Source organism: Myotis nattereri (assembly GCF_964212035.1).
Source record: "Myotis nattereri genome assembly, chromosome: 10".
NCBI classification, from domain to species: Eukaryota; Metazoa; Chordata; class Mammalia; order Chiroptera; family Vespertilionidae; genus Myotis; species Myotis nattereri.
The window spans coordinates 12,500,429-12,523,053 of record NC_138085.1 but is presented as its reverse complement, the minus strand read 5'-3'; the positions used below and the strand labels follow the sequence as shown (position 1 = coordinate 12,523,053).

Below are 22,625 nucleotides of genomic sequence, written 5' to 3'. Positions count from 1 at the left end.
ACTGATTTTTAACAACACCACCACCAGAAAACTTGAGAGGTTGGCCCACATGGCTGACCTGGCATGGTGGCTAGGTTACCTCTATGACCTGTCTTAGCATTCTGACCTCTGTTAGTATTGTGACCTACTGCCAGGTGATATACCATAGGGCTACATGGGGGCTTCAGAGCAGAGTGACTCCCTAGCAGGCTCAGGAAAGGGCTCCCCAATATGTTTAAACTGAGACATGGCTGTTGAGACAGAGCTGGCCCCATGGAGACCTGGGGAAGCCACCCCAAAAGGAGAGGCAGTGCCCCAGGGCAAGGACAGCCAGGCTGGATGGGAACAGCAGAGAGTGTGGGGCGGGGGGCGGGGGGACATAGAGGGCCCTAGTGTGGGTTGAAATTGCTGTCACAGCAGGAAGGCTTTTAGGCACGAGAATAGGGGGATCTGATTTATATTTTTTAAAGATCACTCGGTGATTTGACATTTGAAATGATATTTGACATGTGTCCTGAGAGCCCGGGAGGATTTGGGCATATGAAGACGGTGAGATGTGCTTCAGGTGCAGACAGTGGACATGGCCTGGAGGCAGGACAGATGAACACTGGGGACCAGAGCACATGCCTCGCAGAGCCTGTGAGTGATGGGACCAGGCAGGGAAACAGAAGACCCTGCATGGATGGGGCAGGGCAGGGGGAAGGGGTCCTTCCATGGAGGGGGCAGGGTAGGGGAGGCAGTGAAACCTCCATGGAGGGGGCAGGGCAGGGTGGAGAGAGGATCCTCCATGGAGGGGAAAGGAAGGGAGGAGAAGGGACCCTCCATGGAGGGGAGAGGGCATGGAGGAAAGGGGACCCTCCATGGAGGGGACAGGCAGGGAGGAGAGGAGACCCTCAATGGAGGGGAGAGGGCAGGGAGGAGAGGGGACCCTCCATGGAGGGGAAAGGAAGGGAGGAGAGGGGACCCTCCATGGAGGGATCAGGCAGGGAGGAGATAAGACCCTCCATGGAAGGGTGAGGGTAGGGAGGAGAGGGGACCCTCCATGGAGGGGACAGGGTAGGGAGAAGAAGCGACCTTCCATGGAGGATGCAGAGCAGTGGGGACTAGGAATCCTCCATGGAGGGACAGGCAGGGAGGAGAGGGGACCCTCCATGGAGGGGACAGGTCCAGGAGCAAAGGGAATCCTCCATGGAGGGTACAGGGCAGGGACGAAAGGTGACCCTCCATGGAGGGTGCAGGGCCATGGGGAATGGGAACCCTCCATTGAGGGGACAGGCAGGGAGGAGGGGGAACCTCCATGGAGGTGTCAGGCAGGGAGGAGTGGGGATCCTCCATGGAGGGTAAAGGGCAGGGACGAAATGGGACCCTCCACGGAGGGTGCAGGGCAGTGGGGAACCTTCCATGGAGGGGACAGGTAGGGAGGAGAGCGGACCCTCCATGGAGGGGAGAGAGCAGGGAGGAGATGGGACCCTCCATGGAGGCGGCAAGGGTAGGGAGAAGATGGGACCTTCCATGGAGGGTGCAGGGCAGTGGGGGCAGGGAAACTTCCATGGAGGGGACAGGCATGGGTGCGAGGGGAAACTCCATGGAGGTGATGGGCCAGGAGAAGAGGGGACCCTCCTTTCAGGGACACGTAGGCAGTAGAGGGGTCCCTCCATGGAGGGAACAGGCAAGGAGGGGGTGGGGACCCTCAATAGAGGGGATGGGTCAGGGAGGAGAAGTATACCTCCATGGAGGGGAAGGGCAGGGAGGAGAGGGGACCCTCCATGATGGAGAAGGGCAGGGAGGAATTGGGACCCTCCATGCAGGGGGGACTGTAGGGTGATGGGAACTCTCCATGAAGGGGACAGACAGGGAGGAGAGAGGAACCTCCATGGAGGGGATAAGACAGGGAGGAGATGGGAACCTCCATGGAGGGGACGGGTCACGGAGGAGAAGGTACTCTCCATGCAGGGGGACAGTAGGGTTTTGGGAACCCTCCACGGAGGGAACAGGTAGGGAGGAGTAGGGAACCTCCACGGAGGGCATGGGTCAGGGAGGAGAAGGATCCCTCCATGGAGGGTACAGGGCAGGGAGGAGAGGGCAGAGACGGGGAAAGGGAAACCTACAGTCATGGGCCAAACAGGGAGGAGGGGGGACCCCTCCGTGGAGGTAACAGGGCAGGAAGGAGAAGGGACCCTCCAAGGAAGGGAAGGATAGTGGTAATGGGTGCTCTATATGGAGGGGGAAGTGCAGGGGGTTTGGGGAGCAGGGAACTCTCCATTGATGGGGCAGGGCAGTGGGGACTGGCAACATGGGACCCTCCAAGGATTGGCAGGTCAGAGAGGAGAGGGGACTCTCCATGGAGGAGGGAGGGCAGGGAAAGTGGGGACTTTCATGGAGTGGACTGGGCAGAGAGGAGAGGGGACTCTCCTTGGAGAGGACAAGGCAGGGAGGAGAAGGGACCCTCCATGGAGAGGGCAGAGCAGAGGATAAGGGAACCCTCCGTGGATGGGACAGGGCTGGGGGGAGAGGGCATACTCCTTGGAGTAGACTGGGCACGGAGGAGAGGGGACCCTCCAGGGAGGGGGCAGGGCAGTGGTGACAGGGAAACCTCCATGGAGGGTACAGAACAGGTGGGGCAGGGAACCATCCATGGAGGGGGCAGGACTCGAGGGGGGGGGCTTGCCAGGTAACCCAACAGGGATGGGCCAGACAGGGAGGAGAGGGGACCCTCCTTGGAGGGGGCAGAGCAGAGGAACAGGAAACCCTCCATGGATGGGACAGGGCAGGGGGGCGATGGCACACTCCATGGAGGGGACAGGGCAGGTAGGAGAGGGGACTCTCCATAGAGGGTGGAGGGCAGGAGACAGGGAAACCTTCATGGAGGGGGCAGGGCAGGGGGCCAGGGAAACCTTCAGAAAGGAGTTAGAGCTGGGGGACAAGGAACTGCACTTGCAGGGATGGAATAGTGGGTACAGGAAACCCTCCATGCAGTGGGGAGGACAGGAAGGAAGGGAACCCCAATTATAGGGGGCAGGGCAGGGAGGAGAGGGGAGACCAGGAAACCTCTATGGGGAGGGGGCAGCGCAGTTGGACAGGTAATCCCCATGCAGAGGGTAGGGCAGGAGGAAAGGGGACCTCACTTTGAGAGAGCAGGGCACAGAGGAGACAGAACTATCCATTGAGGGAGCAGGGCAGGGGGACAGGGATCCCAACTTTAGGGGGAGGGGCAGGGAGGAGAAGGTACCCTCCATGGATGGGGCATGGCAGGGGTGTAGAGAACCCCACTTTGAGGGGGAGGGTCAGGGAGGAAGGTTTCCTTCATGGAGGGGGCACGGCAGGGGGACAGAGAACCTCACTTTGAGGGGGCAAGCAGTGGAGAAAGGGAGCCCCAGTTTGAGGGAGAAGGGCAGGGAGAGGACAGAATCCTACATGGAGGGACAGGGCATGCATGAGAGGGAATAGGGAAGCCTCCATGGAGAGGAGAGGCTGGGGGGATAGGGAGGCCTACTTTGAGACAGCAAGGATTTTAGCACAGGTCCTGAAATAGATGGCAGGGCAGGGGGGATAGGGCATCCTCCAGGGAGGTAGCAGGGCAGGGAGGGCAAAGGACCCCACATAGTCTGAGCAAGATAGGGGGGTTAGGGCACCATCCATGGAGGGGCCAGGGAACGGGGGACATGGGAGTAGAGATAGGTAACAGGGGAAACAGACCCCTCTATGGAGAGTTCCTTGTTCCCCATGGTGGAGCCCTTGCCCCCAGCCCTGCCCCTTGGCAGCATTCCCTCTCATACCTGTCCATCGGCCCCTCCCCTGGTCCCCTGACCCTGCTGCCCTGCCTTCCCATGGAGGGGCTGCTGTCTCTCCTGCTCTGACCACTCTGTGGTTGGTCCGCTTATCCCTCTACCCTTTCCCTCCATGCAGGGTCTTCTGTTTCCCTGCCCTGACCCCTCACTCACAGGCATCTGAGGGGCATATGCTCTGGTCTGTCCAGTGTTCATCTCTCCTGCCTCCAGGCCGAATGTCCACTCCCTGTACCTGAAGCATATTCTCACCTTCTTCATCTGTCTAAATCCTACCCGTGCTCTCAAGACACATCTCAAATATCATTTCAAATGTCAAATCACAAGCAGGGGAAGGGGGGTGGGGGGTGGGGGCTGGGAAGTTGGGGGTGGAGGATGGGAGGTGTGGGGTGTGGGGTGCGTGATGGGGGGGCCGGTGGGGAGTAGGGTTGGGGGTAAGAGTGGGAGGTGGGGGCGAGGGGTAGTGTTGGGGGATGAGAGCTGGCGGGAGGGGAGTTGGGGGTGGCAGATGGGGGCTGTGCGTTGGGGATGTGGTGAGGCAGGTCGGGGCTGGGGGTGTGGGGTGTGGGGTGGCGGGTGGGGGTGGCGTGTGGGGAGTAGGGGCTAAGGTTGGTGGGTGACAGGTAGGGGAGGGAGAAGAGGGCATAGGGGGGATAAATGGTGATGGAAGGAGACTTGACCTGAAGCCAGTGAGCACACAATGCGATATACAAATGCTGCATTAGAGAATTGCACACCTGACCTATGCAATTTTATTAATGAATGTCACCCAAATAAGGTTGATTAAAAATAAATAAAAGGTGGGTCTTTTGAGGTTGATTAGGTTATGAGGGTGGAGCCCTCGTGAATAGGATTAATACCCTTTTCAAAGATATCCCATGCTAGACTTATCAGGAGATGCTTTTATATGTTATATAAATGTCTAACCACTATTTTGTACACTTGAAACTAATATTGAATGTCATCCCTAATTGAAAAAAAAATTAAAGAAGTAATTTTTAATAAAAATGCAAATGCAAATCAGAGTGATCTTTAAAAAATATAAATCAGATCATTACACTCTGTGCCTAAAAGCCTTAAGCGCTCCAGCAGGGGTCAGCTCTCCAGACAGAATCATGCCTGTGAGGGTGTTACACTGCTGGGAGAGGAATGCCCTGTCTTCTTCCTCCAGTAGCTCCCTTCACTGCTCTGGTGATGTGTGGCACTGGTGCAGGGCAGAACTGTGCTTCCTTGAGAGTGAGCTAAGCATCACTTTGGCTGCTTAGTTGTAGTGTGGGAGCAGACACAGAGAAAATCAATTTAAACCTTAAAAGTTCTCACAGCATTTCAACCCTCCAAACGGACCTCTATCCTCCCTTCCCTACACTCCAGCCAGCCTGGCTCGCCCAGCCTTGAGGAAAGAAGGCAGGGACAGTGCTGCCCGGGAAGCCAGTGAGCATGCATGTGGTCGGAAGTCTGGAGAGAGCTCCAGTTCTCTTAGGACAGAAATGGAGGGATGAATCTGCTGAAATCAGCCACCCATGAGGGGACTCTACTTTTCACTACGTGATGGCTGGATTGCACCTGCATGATCCCACCATGCTCTCACTCCCCTGTGGCATCCCAGGGGATCCATGAGTCATCTACAACAGGAAGCAGCTCTCTGGCCTTTGAGAATCCACAGACCCTCTGCAAAGCCCTTAAGCTCACACGGCTGATCTCAGACTACAGATTCCAGACATCTTCAATCCTGGGAAGCAGCCTCTTTTGATTTTTCATTCTCCTCCTACAAACAATGCCAGGTCTGTGTCTTCTGTACACTGCTCAAAGATGTGTGAGGACCCAGCGGGTGGCAGCTGGACGTGGTATACCCTGGGACATTTGCTGAGTAGCCTCAGACGTAACACTGACACTGAGCTTGAACCTGCATCCATCTGGTGAACACCACTCACCTCTACCTGGGGACTCCCTGAGAACCTACCTCATGCAACTTGAGTGCTTCCAGAGACTCTTTCATTAACTGAGAGAAACAGGCACCCGGCAGATGGAGGCAAACAGGGAGGCAGAACATGGTGTGCTCTGGGACTTTTGCTGACCTGTCCCCAGGCTCAGTGCTAGTCAAAGCCAGCTTTGGTGCCCTGCTTGGACCTTCCTGTGCTCACTGGGCCTCAGCAGAGGCTGTCACAAATTGTGAATTGCTTTGTAGATGCAAATAGATTGCCCTGGGAGAGTCACATCAAGCATCTGACATTGTTTGGCACCAGAGTCCCTCCCAGGAAGCCCCAGGACCAACAAGCCGATAGCCAGCTTCAGAGCACATCAGAGAAGGATACAAGTAGCCTCAGAAGTGGCATAGCCAAAGAGAGATCTAGGCAAGCACCAGACACCGCTGAGATAAATTGCGCTCCACGTGGTCAACACCTGTCAGCAGCTCATACACTACAATGTAGGCAGGGTACACTGTGGTCACAGCCAACTAGCCTGAGCATCGAATCAGTACATGAATGGGCCAACAGCCATCAAGAATCAACTGCCACAGGAAGGTTCACATAACACACACGGGACATCCCTGGAGCACTCAACTCAGATGATCAAGAAGAAATTGCCACTGGGTTCCACAGGACTCCTACTACACGAAGCCACACTACCAAGACCTGGATTTTAATACAAAGAAACAAACACACAGAGGCAGCCAAAATGCAAAGAAACAGGCCCCAAATTTAAGAACAGGGGACACATCCGAAAAAGTGCTAAACAAAGTGAGGCAAGCAATATTCCAGATAGTTAATTGAAGTTAGGTGAAGAATGGATGAAATCAGTGGGAACTTGAAAACTGATAGTAGGCATGAAAAAGAACATTTAAGCCATATAAAAGATCCAGTCAGAAATAAAGAGTAAAATCCCTGATATGAAGAATACACTAGAGAAAATAAATAATTTGATTAAGGTGAGAATCAAATTAGTGATTTGGAAGACAGGGTCACAGAAGACAAAAGCAGCAAAAAGAAAAAAAGAACCTTTAAAAATGAGGACTGTTTAGGGGACTTTTGGGACAACATGAAACATTAACAACATCCACATTATAGGAGTACAAGGACAAAAGAAAGGTTAAGGGACTACACCATATTAAAAGAAATAATGACCGAACACTTCCCTAACCTGGTGAAGGAAGAGACACACGTCCAGGAAGCACAGAGTCCCAATCAAGATGAACCCAAAAAGGCTTGACAACAGGACACATCATCATGAAAATGACAAAGATTAAAGACAGGACATCTTAAAAGCAACAAAAGAAAGACGGTCAGTTACCTACAAAGGAGCTCCCATAAGATTGTCAGCTTATTTCTCTACAAAAACATACCAGGCCAGTAGGGATTGGCACAAAATATTCAAAATAATGAAAAGCTAGGACCTTCAACCAAGACTACTTTACCCAGCAAGGCTGTCATTTAAAATTGATGGAGAAATAAAGAGCTTCCCAGAAAAGAAACAGCAAAAGAAGTGTGTTACCACCAAACCATTAGTATAAGAACTATCAAGAAGGAATAAAAGGGAAACAGAGTTAAAAGAATGAAACATATCTACGAACAATCACTTTAAATGTAAGTGGCTTGACTGCTGCAATTAAAAGACATGGTAGCTGAATCGATAAGAAATCAAGGACCATATATATGCAGTCAACAAGAGACCTACCTCAGAATGAAAGATATACAGACAAAAAGCAAGGGGATGGCAAAAGGTATTTCATGCAAATACAAATGAAATATAAGCCGGGGAGGTAAACCTATAGCTGACAAAATAGACTTTAAAACAAAGGCTGTATTGAGCGATAAGAATGGACACCACAGAATGATAAAGAGAGAGCAATCCAACAAGAGGATATAACCCTTGCAAACATGTATTTCTTCAACATAAGAGCAAGTAAATGTGTAAATCAAATCCTGATGTACATAAATGGAGAGTTCAACAATAATACAGACGTAGTAGGGGATTTGAACATCCCACTGGCATCAATGGCTGGATCTTCCACACAGAAAATCAAGAAGCAAAGAGTGGCCTGGTGCTGGACTCCACAGCAGCAGCAGCACATATAGTAAAGCTGGAATGATACAGAGGAGATTAGGGTGGCCCCTGCGCAAGGGTGACACTGAAATCAGTGAAGCGTTCCCTTCCCCCTAGCATGTGACATGCTCCCCTGGCTCCCCTAGGCTCCCCTGGCTCCCCTGGCTCCCCTGAGCTGGGGCCCCTGCGGGTGGGGGTGGAGGGAGATGGGCGGTGGTTGGGGGGGAGGGAGACGGGCGGGGGCTGGGGGGGGGAGGGAGAAGGTGGGGGGGAGACTTGGGCCCTGACCTCCTCCTGGGCTGGGGCCCCTGTGGGTGGGGGCGGAGGGAGAAGGGCAGAGGCTGGGGGGGGAGGCAGATGGGCGGGGGCTGGGGGGGGAGGGAGAAGGCGGGGGGGAAGACTTGGGCGCTGCCTCACCCTTGCACAGGGCGGCCTCACACCTAGTCTTTAAAAAAAAAAAAAAGAGTGGACAGAAATAACACAATAGATCAAATGGATTTAATTGGTATCTTCAGAGCATTTCACCCTGAAGCAGTAGAATATACATTCTTTTTAAGTGGACGTGCAACATTATCTAGATAGGCCACATGTTAGGGCACAAAAACAGTCTCAGTAAATTTAAGAAGATTGAAATCATATCAAGAATCTTTTCTGATCATAACTGTATAAAACTAGAAGTCAATTAGAAAAAACTGACCTACAAGTGACATATTACTGAATTGTACACACCTAAAACCACCCTGCCCCAATAAATTTATTAACAGAGATAAAAGCAATGAAAAGCAAAAATGAATAAATAAATACAAATTTGGGGATACATGGTGGTGAGAATTGCATGTCAATATACTTGATGTATACTTAAATGTGGTTAAAACTCTAAATCTTATATTTATTTGACCACAATAAAGGATCATGCGTTCGATTCCCAGTCAAAGGCATGTACCTGGGTTGCAGGTTCACCCATGCCACCTGTTGAGGTGAATAGAGGGAATTCACCTGAACATAATAAAGATCATGAAGAAAGAAGAAATAAGAAAGAAAGAAAGAAAGAAAGAAAGAAAGAAAGAAAGAAAGAAAGAGAAAGAAAGGAAGAAAGAAAGAAAGAAAGAAAGAAAGAAAGAGAGAGAGAGAAAGAAAGGAAGGAAGGAAGGAAGGAAGGAAGGAAGGAAGGAAGAAAGAAAGAAAGAAAGAAAGAAAGAAAGAAAGAAAGAAAGAAAGAAAGAAAGAAAGAAAGGAGTGGAAGAAAGAAGAAAGTGAAAGAAACGAAGAAACTGAAAGAAACGAAGAAACTGAAAGAAAGGAAGAAAGACAGGAAGAAGTTGAAGAAGATACAAATTAATAAAAGTACATATGGTGTTCAAAGACAGGAAGAATTAACAACTTTCAAATGTCCAATGACGTAATTCAGAGAGCTACAACAAATATCACAAAAAATTTATATGGAAGTACAAAAAAAAAACAAAAAACCACCACCAAGAAACACAACACACACACACACGCACACACACACACACACACACACACAAAACAAACAAAATAAACCAAACCAATAGCCAGAGTAATCTTGAGAAAGAAGAACAAAGTGGGAGGAATCATGCTACCTGATAACAAACTATACTACGAGGCCATAGTAATAAATATAGTATGGTACTGGCATAAAACAGACATAAAGACCTGTGGAACAGAACAAAAAGTCCAGAAATAAACCCATACATTTATGGTCAATTAATATTTGACAAAGGACACAAGAATATAAATGTGGTAAAGATAGTCCACTCAATAAATGCTATTGGGAAAATTGGACACATAAGTAGAAAAATAAATGAATGCAGACTACCTTCTTACACCATATTGAAGAATAAACACAGAATGGATAAAGACTTGAAAGTGAGATTTGAAACCGTAAAAATTCTAGAAGAAAATAACGGCAATAAATTTTCATAGAAATATTTTTTTATTCTGATATATCCATTTGGGCAACAGAAGCAAAAGAAAAACTAAACAAATGGGACTACATCAATCTAAAAAGTTGTTGCACAGCAAAGGAAACCACCAACAAAATGAAAAGACAACCCACTGAAGAGGAGAACATATTTGCCAATGATACATCTGAGAAGGGTTTAATACCCAAAATTCATGAAGAACTTAAAAAACTCAGCATCATAACAAAATTAAACAATCCAATTTAAAAATGAGCAAAGAACCTAAACAGACACTTCTCCAGCGAGGATCTGCAGATGATTATTACACAAATGAAAAGATGCTGAGCATCACTAATCATTACAGAAATGGAAATTAAAATCACAGTGAGGTATCACCTCACATCTGTCAGAATGGCTATCATCAATAAATCAATAAACATCAAGTGCTGGTGAATATGTGGAGAAAAGAGAACTCTCGTGTTCTCTTGGGGGGAATGCAGATTGGTGCAACCACTGTGGAAAGTAGTATGAAGTTACCTCAAAAATTAAAAACAGAACTGCTTTATGACCTAACATTTCCACTTCTGAGAATATATCTGCAGAAACCTGAAACACTGATCGGAAAGGATATATGCAATGCTATGTTCACTGCAGCATTACTTACAATAGCGAAGATTTCACAGCAGCCCAAGTGCCCAGCAGCAGATAAGTGGAGAAAAGGCTGTGGTACATTAACACAACGGAATGCGACTCACCCACACACGCCAAAAGGAAATGAAAGAAATTTTACCTTTTACAACAGCATGGATGGAGCCGGTGAGTATTATGCTAAGTGAAGTGAAGTAAGCCAGTCAGAGAAATACAAGTTCCTTACGGTTTCACTTATATGTGGAATCTAATGAACAAAACAAACTACAATCAAAATAGAAACAGACTCATAGGTGCAGAAAACTGACTGAATACTGTCAGAGGGGAGGAGGTTGGGGGACTAGGGGGAAAAGGTGAAGGGATTAAGCAAAGAAAAGACTTATAGACACAGACAGAAGTTTGGTGATTATCACAGAGAGAGGGGTGTGTGTAGAAGAGGGCTTAGAAAGGATAAATTGTGATGGAAGGAGACCTGACCTGGGGTAAGAGGGGAGGGAGGTGAGATACATACTTCAACATACAGGTGATGTATTACAGAACTGTATACCTGAAAGCTACATGATTTCATTACCAATCTCACCCCCAATATATTCAATTTAGAAAAAGAGGCCATTGTGGCACATGCTACAACCTGGATGGACCCTGAAGACATGATGCTCAATGAAATAAGCCAGTCACAAAAGGACAAATAGTGTGTGATCCCACTCACATGAGGTCCCTAGAGCCATCAGAGTCATACAGGTAAGATGGAGGGTACCAGTAATGGGGGAGTGGATGCAGAGTTGTTGTTTATTGGGGACAGAGCTTCAGTTGGAGAAGATGAGAACAGTGATGGAGCCGATGGTGGTAAGGGCAGCACAACAATATGTTTGTTAATTTGTGTTAAGGACCACTTACCACCACGGGACTGTGCTCTGAAAAATAGTTAAAATGGTAAATTTCATTGTGTATATATTACTGTGATAATAATATACCAAAAAAAAAAAAATAGAAGGCTCTGTCCTGGGTGTGGGAGAATCACGTAGAGCTGTTTTCTATCAGCCCTACATGGGCGGTTGGGTCACTGTGAATATCCTGGTTGTGAGATTTTTATAAGATATTATTGAGGGAAACCAGGTCAGATTCCATGGGCTACCTCTGCGTTATCTCTTATAAATAATGGAATCTACAATTATATTTTTAACAGGTTCAAAACTAAAAGGGGCGACAACCAGATTTGGTGGTCTTGCCCCAGGGAATCTGGTCCAGCAGGTCCAGTTGGGGTCAGGGCTGAGGATAAGGAATTGCCCACAGGAACTGCTGGTCAGTGGGATTGAGGGCCACCATCCAGACCAGTCACCTACACAGTTAAGTTCTCATCCCATCATGAAGCTTCCACAGCTTTAAATACAGCTTCTGTGTCTGAGCCACCTCTAATGCGATCACTCGGGTGAACAGCTCCTTCACTGTGCCACCTGGTTTCTTAAAGGAGCTTCAAACCTTTTAACCATCTCACAAAACACAACGCAGGTAGTGCAAATCTCCCACAGTGACCCTCTGCTTCATTAAACCACATCCACCAAGTGACAAGGATGGGCCTTTTGTGCCATTCCAGGAACGCTGGGCCAGGGTCTCATCGACAGAGCAGATTCACTTTTCGTTGTCTTGGTTGGGACCTGGGCACAGGGCCCAGGAGTGACGCAACCCAAGGACAAGGATGAAGGAAGGCAGCATTGTCCTTGGAAGCAGGTGCCTTTTAATCATCTACAGATCTCAACTGTAGAAAAGCTACCTATGCCCTGTTAAATGTCAGGAAAGATAAATAATTTTTCTCTTTGTACTCAACAGAGTGGTGCTCAAAATGAACTAAAAATAATACCCTGTCTTCATATGCTCTCTCCTTCCATAGATGGCTCCAATTTTCCTGTCAACTTGAATGCGAGATGGAAGAAGTAATGCTGGTGGATGAAATCAACACATCCCTATTTAAAGGGGTGAAACGTAGATGAGAGACGGAGTGTCACGCATTAAAGGTTTGGTACTTTACTCTGTGGTCAAGTAGGGAGTTTGTCATTGTCCATCCAAACCTGTACCATTAGGGTAATAATGTAGGGCTGTCATGAAGGCCTTTTCAGTGTCTGTACCCCATAAAATCTTGCTCTTTTTGGTCCATGATGTGGGCCAGGGAGCCACCATTGCTCATGCTCTGCACGCAGTGACTCAGGGCTCCAGGGCACCCCTGGCTTGTGGACTTAGCTGGCAATGAGCACAGCTCACTGGTGTAGAGGTGGGACAGACGAGTGGTGTCAGGATGGGCTGGGAGCAGCCACTCATGGCTATCCTTGCCTCTGGCCAGAGCTGATTCACATGGTGAGAGAGGCTCAGAAATGCAGAACAGCACAAACTCCTTGCTACTTGGCACACAGGGCAGCACACTCACCCTCTTGTTCCTTTACATGTGCAGCCAGCCAACTCAGTCACCTTCAGGAAGAACATCGAGAAAGAATAATAAAATAAAAGTACCTCGTGCCAATCCACATAGCACTTCAAAGTACTAAGAGTAAAAAACTCACTGTCCATGCATTTCTACAGAAAGGCTACTTGCTGTCCAGACCCATATTCTTGCTCTTTTTTCTTCTTCTCAAAAGAAGGAAACACATCATTCTGGAGCCATCGAGACGGAGCAGACCAATGGCCAGCTGTCCACCCAATGATGTCAACCATGGTCTCAGAGAGAATAGTATCTGCGGACTCCAGAGAGAGCAGCAGTGGGCTGAGTGGGGAGAGAATTGAGAACCTGACCAGTGACCAGCACGGTGGTGAGCTGATTTGTCTTGAAGGCAGTGAGTGTTAGCACTGCTCTGTGCACAGGACTGGAATGGCTCAGAGAGGACTGGACCAGGGGCCTGATGGAGCCAGAGTGGCGGCTGCCCTGGACCCTTCCCCCTTCTCTCCTGGCCAGGCCCTGGACTCCAAAGTATTGTGGCGACTCCTGATTATTTTTCTTCTTTTTCTCTTGCCAGTTTTCCCTGAAAACCATCCTGTTATATGAAGCTGCCACACAGCTCATGGGTGGAGAGGAGTGTAAGGTTCTGAGAGAACCAGAGCTTCTAGCAGAAGGACCAGGAAGGTGGCTGAAATCCAGGGAGAGAGGAGCTGTGGGTGAGCTGGACCCGCACAGAGCACACCCTGGAGGCCAGCATAGGCTCTGCGCATGCTGATGCTGAGGTTACCCCCAGAGCTGCTGAGACACAAGTGACTCTGAACTTCATATGCTCCACAGCCTTACACAGGGGGCTCTCACCTCTGACACTCCGTGGTGGGAAGACAGACTGTGGAACCCATCCAGCAGGGGCAGCACATCCATCACCAGCCTCATGTGAAGTCTGGAAGGAGAAAGGATCTGCATGTGAATAGGCACAGGGCTCAAGTGCAAGGGGCCAGGGCAGTAGAGCCCCAGCCTGCAGACCCACCACACCCTGCACTTTAGTTCCAAGTACAAGCTCTTTTTTGCAATAGTAACAATTGTAGATTTGACTTTGAAGAAAAAATAACCCAAATTACATTAGAGATTTCAATTTTGGTTTGTCACATCTTCAGTACACGTTAGCTGAACCCACTGTGGTAGTCATTTCACAATGTAGGCAAATCAAACCATCCTTTTGTCTGCCTTAAACTTATACAGTGGTGTATATTGATTATTTCTCAATAAAGCTGGGAAAAATAAACAGTGCCTTCATAAACGGGAAAACAGTGGTTATAAATGCAGTGGAATGAAAACACCATAACTAAGAGAAAACAAATCAGGATACACACATAACAAATAGTATCATCTTGCCCTGGAGGCGTGCTCACTGGGTGAGCCTTGATCTATGAACCAGGAGGTCATACATGGAGTCCCTGTCAGAGTACGTGGGGCTCCATCCTTAGTAGGGGGCATGTAGGATGCAGGTGATGAATGATTCGTTCTCATCATTCATATTACTACTACCTCTCTCCCTCGCTCTCCTTTCCTCTCTGAAGTCAATACAACATATATTAATATAAATGAATTAATAGTATCACCTCAAAAAGGTATCTAGATATATAAATGTACGAAAGACAAAAGGAAATACTTTGAAATGTTGACAGTGGTTAACCTTGGATAGTGGAAAGAAGTGATTTCCTTTACTTTATACTATTCTTTTTAAAATTCTAATGATCCTATATTATTTTGATAATGAAAAAAATCTTCTAAAACACATTTAAGTAACTTTTTTTGGTGTAAAACGCATTTTGCATCCATGTTCAGTGACCATCCACTTATCTTTGAGAAGCTTAAAAAGTGCTTTGGGTTGTGAAATATCCTTTAAAATTTATTCTTGCACTCCAACAGCTCCTGAATGAGAACACTGGGCTTTGGAGATGCTGGGTCAGCTTGGAAAAAATAATGGGCAGGGGTTAGAGGCACTGTAGGGGATAGGGCGGGTCAGCAACCCTGAAGAGAGGCTCTTAGGCAGGATGCCTCAGGGTCCACAGCTCAGGCTGTATTTGAAGACTTCCTCATTGGAAGGCTGATATCTACAGTAAAGTTTCAGATTTGATAAAGTTCAGACATGAGCCACAGTAACTTTTTTAAAAACGGTTTTTGCCGTTCTTATTGCAAATCCATATATATAAAAGGCTAATGTGCTAAGGATTCCACCACCTGACCACTCGCTATGAAGAGCACTGACCACCAGGGGCAGGCGTTCAATACTGGAGCTGCTGTGACCTGAACTGGCCCTTTACAGAGGAAGGGCACTGCGCACCCAGAGTCCACAAGCAACACTCCGCTTTTCCCAAGTGGGACACAGGCCCCGCCACGAACCCATGGCACAAAGCCCACAGGCCAGCCCAGCACAGAAATGGTGGCTGTGGGCACCAGGTAATGATGTCACATAGTAATGCCAGGCTTCCTCTCCCTAGCGACTAGCCTCCTTGGAGTTTCTTCACCCACTTGCTTTATAGCCAGGTGCAAACATTTTACACTTTCACCAAATGTCTTTGAAGTGTTTTCATGTGCCTCATCTCATTTGATCCTCACTGAAGTCCCGGAATAGGTAGAGAGGAGACTCGGTAGAATCCTGTTTTCATTTCATTAGCCAGAAAATGGAGATTTAGAATGTTTTAAAAATTGACCCAACTGAAAAGAAGCAAGAAATGGTAGAGCCTGAACATGACTTCAGGTTTTCTCACTGCACGGAATATAGTCAAACGGGGTTATAGTTAAATATTTCTCCCTTTGTTATCTCTGCATGATCCACAATAATAATCTGCTTTCATTTTGGTATTTATGCTGTTTTGCTGTCAATATCCTGAAAAAGAAACTGGGGCACTTCACCAAGCTGGAAAAAGTTTACCTAATCAGAAAGCAGGTCTAAGTAAGCAAATATCTATATATCTATATCTATAACTATATATCTATATCGATATCTATATCTATATCTATATCTACATCTATCTATCTATCTATCTCTCTGGCGCCAGTTGCATGTGTTTCCATCTGTCATTGTTGATCGTGAATTTGGTATACACTTCTATTATTGAGAAAGGGCAAATAGTGATCTTACAATATTTCTTCTAATTAATTTCCTTTCAATGTGCACCAATTCATGCACTGGGACTCTAGTAATTAAATAATACTATCAAGACTCCTAAGAGAAACATATGTATACAGAAAAGATTTTTAAAGGATTCAGATCTCCTAAGTCACAGCTCTATGGTTCTAACCTCAACTGGGTCTACAGAGGCTGACAGGAAAAATAGAATGAGCACTTGCCCTGGGTTCTCATTTGATCTCTGCTATTAATAGCTTGTGGTCTTGGGGATTTCACTTACCCTTTCGGGGTCTCCTAGCTGCATCTATAGGATGAGGGTAAAATTAGACCTCTTAAATAAGGTTTCTTCAAAGGCTTCAAAAAATAATTGTAGGTTCAGATTTCTACAATGTTCCGAAATATCTCAGCAATAATAAACTTTTCCTTGTTTTAAACTTTGTGGTACAAAACTTCACAAAAATGTAAACACAGTTTTATAATACTACTCATTTTAAAAATATACAACCTCTATAAACCTTATCCTATAACATTTTGGTAGATACTATTAAACATTTCTTAGTAACTGTACTATAACCCAAATTAGTAAATTTAGCACTATCTTTTTAAAACATCAATTGCATATTCTTTGTATTGGTGTGAAAAGGCTCAGAAAATACAGATGTGTTGAGCACCATATGTCACTTTTATTAAAATTCAACAAGTAACTTCCCAGGTATGGAAAACTTCAGCTGAAGCCAATTTTGGGGGTGTGAAAATCAACTCTTGTAAACATCAAATTAAAATGTGGCTGTATTTTCTGCCTTAAAAATTAAAAAAACATAAGAGTTGTTATTTAACTCACTCAAATGGTTTGTGAAGCTGAAATACTTCCATGTAGGGTCTGCCCCAACCTGACATTAGTTTAGTGCAAGGACTGAGAGCCACATGTCACCTATTCTCCCCAGTGAGGAAGGGAGCTGTGTGTAAATCATTCCTACCACTAAGCCCCTCGGACAGCCAGCTGCTAGGCAGCAAGGAAACCAGCCTCAGCTCACAGGTGGGAGAAGTGCTGCCATCTCTCTCAGAACACTTCCAAACTCAGCCTGAGAAGGACAGGCCCTACCAGCCAAGACCCAGTCAGGCCACTGCTGGGCTCTAAGTAAAGACTGACGATTGTCTCTACCTCTTATTTCTTCTGAGACCAAACCAACCAACCTCCCACCCACCCACCCAACCACCCACCCAACCAACCAACCACAATTTAATCATCATCCTTGCACTGAAGACACTGCTAAATAAACACCAAGTTGTATATGGGCTCACGTGGTGACTACCCTCCTAGACACATATTCATAGGCCTGGAATAAGCTCTGCCCATGCCCATTCCCTTCCCTCAGCTCGATTCTCCAACCTCCCCTGCTCACCGCCCCCCCCCACACACACACACCCTATTTGACCAGGCAGTTAACTTTCTGGGGACTACAGATCCGTCTTGTCCCCTGGCTTGAGACACAAGCCCCAGAGAAGCAGGACCCCTCACTTCCTGGCTTAATAGACAGGGGGCCCTGCTGGGGTCTGGCGGGAACTCTGTCTCCAGCTGCCTCCTGTCAGCTCAGCAGCCACCACTCCTCCACGTCCAGGGAGCACATGCAACCTGCCCCACAATGACAGTGGACCAGCCCCGCACAGGGAAGGCGCCCACACTGGGGCTACTGGTCTCTCACTGGGGCTCTTGGTCCCAGGTGGCGACTTGATGGAGCCTCTCCACTCTCCTGGTTTCTCCCAGGAACCAGGGGCTGGACAAGTCCCACCCTTTGGGAAAGTGACTCCTTGGCTGCCCCCACAGAGCAAGGCCCAGGGAAGCCCCAATCTTCCAAGCGTTTTAAATACCTGACAAGCCCAAGTTCACCCTTGGAATGAGCCCTTCCCGACCACAACAGCCACTACCCCATGGGACACTCCAAGTCCCAGCACCTGGGACAGCCATGCGAAAACTATGGCCCGCGGGCTGGATTTGGCCCTTTGGAAATAATAAAACTAAAAAAAAAAAAAAAGACCGCACCCTATTATTTAATGATGTTTACTTTGAATTTACATTAGTTCACACAAACACTCTATCCATGCTTATCTTACAGCCTGCCAAGAACCCATTGTGGCCTTCAAGTCAAAAAGTTTGCCCATGCCTCTTCTAGAGACAACTTCCTTTCCAGCTCACTTGAGTGGAGAAGGTCAGGAGACCAGGATGTCTCTCTGTTGCTTCCCGTTCTTCCGAAGCTCTGGGAAGAAGAAAGCCCAGGGCAAAAGATGTTTCTGTTGCTGGGGAAACAGGCACAAGCGCCACCACTGATACCCCTCGCCCTCTGGCACGAGGCACACACAGGTAACCAAGGGCAGGCCCTTTCAGCTCACACTTGTGCGCCAACTGGGGGTCATACCTGGGGAGCCCACACCTCTTACCCCTCATCCCAGGTGTGTGTGTGTGTGTGTGTGTGTGTGTTTGTGTGTGTGTGTGTGTGTGTCCGGGATGGTGAGGTGAAGAAAGTGGTGGATGAGGGATGCTCAACCTGGGCTAAGGAGCAGGTTGGTAAGTGTCAGAAGCCTGGAGGGTGTTGGAGGGTGTGTCATGTTCACTGCCCAGGTCATGGCTCACAGGAAGGGAAGCTGAGTGCTGGGGTCAGAGCTCTGCTACCCACTTGTTAAATCGCAGGGGTGCTCAAGGGGTCATCAACTTCACTCCCTGCCTGGAGGTCTTTGCAGATGCCCCTCTCTGCCTGATCTGGGGAGCAGAATGGGTGGTGGGCATCTTCCCCACTGGTAATGCCCGGGCCCCTCATGCCTCCTGGCCCAGTAGCGGGCTCTGTCTTTGCAGAGCTCCAACAAGGGCAGCGTCGAGGAGCTGGCTGACAGGTTCACTTATGCCCTCAACGGGTACAAAGGACAAGTGCGTCAGGACAGGAAAACCATCCAGTGCCAAACTGAGGTGAGAGCTGGCCCACACCTAGGACCCTGAGGTGACTGGGGTGGGACCAGAAGTCAGACACAAATCTGGGGCCTCAAGTTCTCACAGGCCCGCTCCCAAAGTGATCTGCACCTTCAATCCTCCCGACCAGCTCCCTGGTAGGGGAGAAAAGCAGTCTTTCTTCCTGTGCTTCTTGGGATCAGAGAGAAAGCATCTGTTGCTCTCTTTGCCTCATGCTCCTTTCAACTGATGAAATCCCTGCCCAAAGTATCCTGTGGACCAGCCCCAGCCCGACTGTCCTTGCAGACCTTCTCCAAGCTATACACATCATCCCACTTGATAGTGCTGTGTATTGGAAAAAAAAGGGGAGGGGGAAGCGGGGGTGGGGGTTAGGGGTGTAGGAAGGGATAAAGGCCTTGAATACTTTTCTCTGCAACCTATCACCTCACAGAGGACGACAAACCATTGCAGTGTGGCCAGCTCAGGAGCTGTGGCCTGACCCAACTCCATATCATCCCAACAAGGACAGAGTTTTCCTCAGTCATTCAGGCTTTCACTGTGGCTACACCTTGACACAAATCAATTGTTGCAAGCTCAGCAGGGCTGCCAGAAACATCCTCACTGTCCTCATAGGCTAGGTCTGCCATGACACAGGACCACAGATTGGGTGGAAGGTTCCTGATGCCTCCTGGCTCAGTACCCACTCTGTCTTTGCAGAGCTCCAAGGAGGACATCATTGAGGTGCTGGCCCATGGACCCGACTACACCACCTACGGGGTCAGGGTGCAGGTGCACCAGGCTGACGACACAGACCAGTGCCTGTCTGAGGTGAGAGCTGGCCTCGAGGGTCTCTACACCCAAAACCCCAACACAACCTGGCAGTGCCCAGAACCCACACTCAAATCTGAGGACTCCACAGATACCCTCCCAGGACTCTCCCTAGTGTCCCACTGCCCCAAGACAAAGAAATGAGGACCCCCCGCCCCCGTCCAGCTACATGGGACGGTAAAGACACGCTCCTCACATATTTGTAGCAATATCAGAGAGAGATGTCGTGTGAACTGTGTCCTGTCCCTCATCTTGCCATGGCCACGGTACCAGCTTTCCCAGGGGGAATCACCCCCACGTCTCCACGCTGGCCTTCTGCAGAGCCCAACGGTTCCTGGACGAGCTTCTATCTAGGTGAGCATACACTCGTGACTCTGCCCACTGCTAGCTGTGAGGCATGAAAATGTCACCACATCTTCCCGAGTCTCAGGATGCTCCTCTGAAAAGTGGGTTGCTGGGGGGGGAACCTCATAGCACTGCTGTGGGGACAAGCCATGGCAGGTCTCACCTACTCCCTGGCTCTGCAGACAGGGTAGCTGGATGTGCAGCAGTTGTTGTTGGCAATTCTTTCACTCTGTCCCATGGAAAGAACTCTGACACAACCATCAGCGGCCTGTGGCATCAGAGGTTGGAAAAGCACATGCAAAGCAACCTGTTAAGCAGTGTGAGATTTCACCTAGCCGGTCCTGGTCCTTGGTGTAACCACACTGGGGATTTCTGGGGAGAGCAGGAGCCCAGGCCCACTCAGATGTATGGCATGCTCCTGGTTGGAGTTTCTTTACTCGACAATGTGCACGCACTTTTGGAGACACTTAGCCTGACTCAAGGAATGAAGCAGACACAATCCCTGGGCCTCAGTTCTGGGCACTGGGTCCAGCAGTCACGCTCACCATCATTCGCAGCTCGTGTCCACCATCCATCAGGGCTGATGCGATCAGAGTGATTTTTCCATCTGGATGCACACCTGTTTAGAATGACCGGGCTGACACATCGCAGGACCAAGTCATAAAGTGAGTGGTCTCCGGGTCCAGAAGGAGGGCCCTCAGAGTCAGCATCGTGGGGACTGTGGTGGGTGGGGGATGGAGAGTGCCTGGCAGAACCCTAATCTTATACATCATCTGATTCCCAAGAAAGGCCTGGGCTCTGGAGTCTTCTATTCCAAGAGGATAGGAGTCAAAGACGACAGTGGGTGGGGTCCCGGGCCTTGTAGACCCAGAGGGGACGCTGTGCTGATTGGTCCCTCACAGTCCCCTCCCCCCCCACAAACCCACCCGCTCTGCCTGCCCCTCTCCATATCCATCTCCCCTGACCACGGTGGCCAGGCTCAGAACAGGACTGTGGTGAGCAGGGTGCTCACAAGCCTGTCTCAGTCCTCAGCCCAGATGCCCAGGGCCTGGAGGGTGGGGGTGGGCAGTGCACTGGACCTTTAGGTGAGCTGCCAGTGGGAAGAAGAGTCTCACACAGACTCCGTGTTGAACCTGCTGGATCCCACAACTGCTACAACCATGACAGCCACACAAGGGCCGGGGTTACCATGGTGCTCTCCCATGGGTGGTCATGGGAGACCTGCACAGAATCTCAGATCTAAACAAGTGTACCATGGGAGGGCAGACTGGAAGGAAAGAGCAGGACTCAGAATCTGGTGCCCACCTGCCTCTCCCCAGGGCCTTTGCTGCGATGGTGGGGACCTGGCTGGACCATGTCCAGGGTTTGGGGCAGCCCCTTCCCTCCGCCTTCTTCGAGGTAGAGCAGGCCTTGGTGTCCATCAATTCCCCTGCCCAAACCTGGTGGGCCACACCCAAAATCTATGGTTGGCGCTGCAGCACCTTGAGCCCACCGAGGCAACTCAACAAGGTGAGGCAGAATGATCATCTGGGCAGATCATCGGGGGAGGGCAGGCTCATGGGCTGGAGTTCCCTTAAAGGTGGTGGCATCTTTCCTGTCTGCACTAAGTCACAGGAAAGCCAGGAGTGTGAGTCAATGTGTCTCTTTCTCCTGCTCCACGTCCACGCCCAGTGCTCCAGAGCTCTCCGGAGGCAGAGGAAGGGCCTGCTCAGAGGCCAGAGCCTGGTCCAACGAGAGGCCCTGCCCTGGCCAGGCCTGGCTCGAGGCAGTACCTGAAGCCATTATGGAGCCAGCTACTGGCTGCGCTGGAAGCCTTCTCTCGTGCAGTCAGAAGAGTTCTAGGCGATTATCTGAAATAATTCAGAGGAATACATCCCAACTGTACATTTATAATAGTAAATAAGGATAATTTCTAAAAGTACCTACCTATTTATGTAGACTATTTCCCATTAAGTTAAATACTCCTTTTGAATAAATAAGGTTGTTTATTAAAAACACGTGTAGACCATGTCTTCTCACGTACATATACATAATTCCATACACACACACACACACAGACGTAAACATATATGCTGACATGGAAGGTGCTCACTGTATAATACAGTTTTAAAATAAGTTTTGAAACATTTAATTTCCTCTGATAACTACGTATACACTGATAAAATGGGGAAATAAAATCTGGAAATATATACACCAGAATGTTCACACTGGCGAACTGTCAGCAGTGAAACTACCAGAAGTGACAGTTTCTTCTCATTTTGCTTCATGTATAGGTTCTGGTTGACACAAGGATCATACCTCCAATATATAGACATAGACAGTAGAGAGAGGAAGGGAGAGGCAGAGAACACAGATGAGAGGTGCACCAGCCGCCTCCTGCCCACCCTGACATGGAACTGACCGCAAAACCCTGCCACGTGCCCTCCCTGGGAACTGATCCGGAAACCTTTCAGTGCAAGGGGAGATGCCCATCCAATGAGCCCCATCAGCCGGGGCTAGACTCAGTATATATTTTAAAAAAATACACTTTGATTGATTTCAGGGAGGGAGAAAGGGCGAGACAGGAATGTAAACCATGAGA

General features: G+C 48.8%; 1 long non-coding RNA gene across 1 annotated transcript in view; it reads right to left on the bottom strand.

Annotated features, from left to right (window-relative positions):
- Positions 1-12,191: 12,191 nt before the first annotated feature.
- The window catches only part of LOC308526482, an 86,924-nt gene continuing 76,490 nt past the window's right edge, over positions 12,192-22,625 (bottom strand). Inside the window, exon 15 of the long non-coding RNA XR_013996548.1 lies at positions 12,192-13,740. This is a non-coding gene — a long non-coding RNA (uncharacterized lncRNA). The remainder of the gene's footprint in view (positions 13,741-22,625) is intronic.